The sequence below is a fragment of the Thamnophis sirtalis genome, unplaced genomic scaffold, assembly GCF_051295495.1.
Source record: "Thamnophis sirtalis isolate CommonGarterSnake01/CBP01778 unplaced genomic scaffold, rThaSir2_p1.2 scaffold_6, whole genome shotgun sequence".
NCBI classification, from domain to species: Eukaryota; Metazoa; Chordata; class Lepidosauria; order Squamata; family Natricidae; genus Thamnophis; species Thamnophis sirtalis.
Genome location: NW_028261386.1, coordinates 90,290,633 through 90,294,533, shown reverse-complemented (window position 1 = coordinate 90,294,533; position 3,901 = coordinate 90,290,633).

Here is a 3,901-nt window from a genome sequence, read left to right as displayed (position 1 = left end):
TAAATAGTTGAAATCTGACCGATCCTTTGGTCCCAACCCAACATCAGCAATGTGGAAAAAGAACAAAAAACAACAAAAAATTTGAAAAAGGGAGGAACAGGGCAGTAGAAGGATGAGGCCTGGACATTCCCAGGTTTCATAAGCCCAAATTTCTATCTGCTGATCTTTTACTGGTGAAGAAAATTTCCCAGATACATGTTTGAAGTTTTATATATTTAGGATGGTGCTAATTGTGATTCTTGCTAGCAACAAAGATGATTAGGGGACACATGAAGAACGGTTACATGAACTGGGCATGGCTAGTTTAGTGAAGAGAAGGATCAGGAAAGACATGATAGCAGTCTTCCAATATTTGAGGGGCTGTCACAGAGAGGAGGGGGTCAACCTATTTTCCAAATCACCTGAAGGCCAGACAAGGAATAATGGATGGAAACTGATCAGGGAGAGATTCAACCTGGAAATAAGAAAATATTTTCTCCATCTTGTCTGGTGGTTGTGTAGTTTGCTGTCTATCCTGTCCTTCTTGTGGTCTTTCTCTAGGTCCAGATGGTGCAGGGTGTCCGGCCTTCAATATATTATAATAAAAATCTCGGGCTTTCCATACAGAGTTGAGGCGGTACCTTTGCTTATCAAATGTAAATATGATGCCAAATGGCGCATCCCATCTATACTGTATCTGACGATTTCTGAGTTCTTCGACCAAAAAAGCGTAGTCTCTCCTGGCTCTTAACATTTGAGGTGGTATCTCTTTCAAAACAGCCAGGTCTTGACCGCCAATTTGAAGCTTAGTGTTATAAGACGCTTGCAGTACCATATTTCTAAGCTCTCTTGTAGTAAAATATATAACGATGTCTCGAGGAAGCTGCTTCTGCTTTGCCAGCCAGGAGTTAACGCGGTAAGCTTTGTCAATTTGCCAGTCTTGGTTGGTCCCTGGTCTTCCCATCAGGCGATCAAAAGCTTCCGATAGGATCTGTTTCAGGTTCTCCTGTTTCTCCTCACGCAGCCCCCTTACTCTTAATGCGAACTCCATTTGTCGGTACTGTATCATAATAATTTCTTTTTCAGCATTTTCCACTTTTTGTTCCACCACCTCTGTTTTCAATGTCAAGTTAGCATTGGCAACATTAAGAACCTCTAGAGTATCTTCCATTCCAGAAATATGTTCTGTTAATACAGTTACAAGACTCAGCATGTCGTCTCTAATTTTATCAACCTTAGCGTCAAATTTCTCATACAGCTCCTGTTTAAGTCCTTTTATTTCACTTTTAATTTCTTCTTTCATTTCTTTCATTTCCTCTTTTCTCTCCTCTCTATTATCTCTAAACTTATATTCCATTTTAATTGTCTGTGCATTAAGAGCCTCGCTTAAATTACTCAGGAAAAATTCTTTCGTTAATACATCCCCAGCAGGGGGCGTAGGAAGCGGAGGCTGCAGCTTTGTGCCAGGCACTGAGGATGTGCCCCTGGAAGTAGAGGGTGACGACTTCAAGTTAATATTTGGTTTTGAGGCCATTTCAAAATTTATCTGCCTGTAGTTAGTAGAACTCTATTGCCTGAATATGCAGCTTTAAGTAAAGAGGCTTTTATTTTGAAGTTTAAGGCTTGGCAAAACTTTCAGTGAGTAAACATTGTAACAAGACCGTTCAGCAGATTCATCACCATTTAACTTCCAAATAAGCAAAGTTAATGAAGGAGTAAAATTCTTCTATTGTGAAACCAAAACATATGATAAGCAATCTCTTTTGTTTTGAATTCTTGTGAGGATTAGCAAAAAGTGTTCGTTATTACCGGAGAAACCAGCCTGCTCGGCGCCATTTTAAAAACCTCTAAGTAAATAATTTTTCGGAGGAGAAAAAGAAAAGAAGCTAAAATGTTGATAAACAATTATTGTCCACGCAGTAAATGGATTCAGCTCGTGATAAGATTAAATCAAACAAAACTTTGAGCAGAGTGGGGGAGACTTACTTTGTCCTGCACCAGGCAGTTTGAAGTTCCCAGCACGGACAGCCGTTCTGCCTTGGGCTAGCCCCCCTTTCCTTGCAAGCACAAAAGCTGCAAAAATCGAAGAGCATTTGCCAGCAAAACAGTTTCTTCTTTCCTTCTTGCCTGAAGGATAAGAAAACCTGATAAGACGTCAGATGGAAGATCCTCTAAACAGGTACGTAGCCAGGAATTCGGAGGCAGCTGATTTTTTGCTGCCACCACCAGCAAGCTCCTCCCAGGAAGCCCAAGAAAATATTTTCTGACAATGAGAACAATCAACCAATGGAATAGCTCGCCTTCAGAAGTTGTGGGAGCTTCATCACTGGAAGCGTTCAAGAAGAGGTCGGACTGCCATCTGTCAGAAATGATGCAGGGTCTCCTGCTTGGATGGGGGTTGGACTAGATGACCTACAAGGTTCCATCCAACTCTATTCTATTCTGTTAGCTTTTTGTATGCATTACTTATTTAATGAACATAGACAGCTGCCTATTCGCGGAGTGATACTCACTCACAATCAAACAAAATGGTATAAAAAGTGATCATGCCCTTCCCACCATATGCCAGACCACCATACTGTTGATCCCCTGACTCAGCCCCATCTTAGCTCAATGCATGGGAGAAGAGCCATGTCTTCACAGAATTCCAGAATATCTCAGGAGGGAGGCAACACCTAAGGGTAGCTACAGAAAAGGCACATGGTCAAGTTGCCATCAGATAACAATAAAAGGGACCTGGAGCATACCCATCCTATCTGATAGTAGGATACCTTTGAGGAAAGACAATTCTTTTTTAGCAATCTGGTTGTAACAAAAGTAATTATATGTAATTTCCCAACATTCTGTAATCAAGCTTCAGATTCTAGTATATTTTTGTATTCGTATATGCTATCCATGTACTTGACTATTCAGAAAATAAATATATTTAGCTGTAATTTTCTATAGGGAATTGCTTACCACTGCCAATTCCTCAGGCTGGATGAAAATATCAAGCCTGATTAATTTATAGGGATTAAAATGTATTAGACTAATAGAAGTGATGGTGATTGCTTTTAGGATGTTACAGGTATCAACACTGATTTACTCAGGCTGCATTGATGGAAAAATTGAAGCTATTGTACCTTTTAAAACTTGCTCCAGCACTAAAATGTATGCAAGATGCATTTGGCACGATGGACAAAATTCTAATTTCTTTTTCTGAACTTCTCTGCTATCTTGCTTTTGTTGGTCACTTTTAGCTACTCACAAAAACTTCAAGGCCTATTGAGCTTCTATTTGCAAAGACAGTGTGGGTCTTTGCTGGGTGGGAAACATCAGAGTGGGAAGCTAGGTTATTGGAAACTAGCAAAGAGGGACAGCCCTTCCAAGAGCTCATATTCAGATAATCAGAGATTAGTACCAGACAAACAATCAGGCAGAAGGAAAACAATACCCTAATCAAGGAACTACCAAGGAGGAAGCGATACCCCACCAAAACTGGCAAAACAAACTACTGAATATAAACTGGCAGCAAATGCCACACTCACTTGCATTTATGATCTTAAACAGTTGGCTTATGAAACATAAGGTAAAAGAAGACATACTCTTAGCTGAAATAGTCCTTTTACATATTTTGGCCAGTCAGAGTTTAAGGGTTTTGCCTGAAAGCTGAAAGACTACAACCATAAGGTGACCAGATTTTCAGATTGGTAAAGAGGGACACCTTTGACCGGGGGGGGGGGGGAGGATTGATTAAAAATGTTATACGGAGCAACAAAAATTTTGCTACAACACAAAAATAGTATTGTAATATTTTTTTATTTCAACATAACTACAATTTACAAATATAAATTGTAACTGTTGCCAAACATCAAAATTTTGATCACGTGACCATGAGGATGCTGCACTGGTCACTAAGTGTGAAAATGGTTGCTAAGTGTGA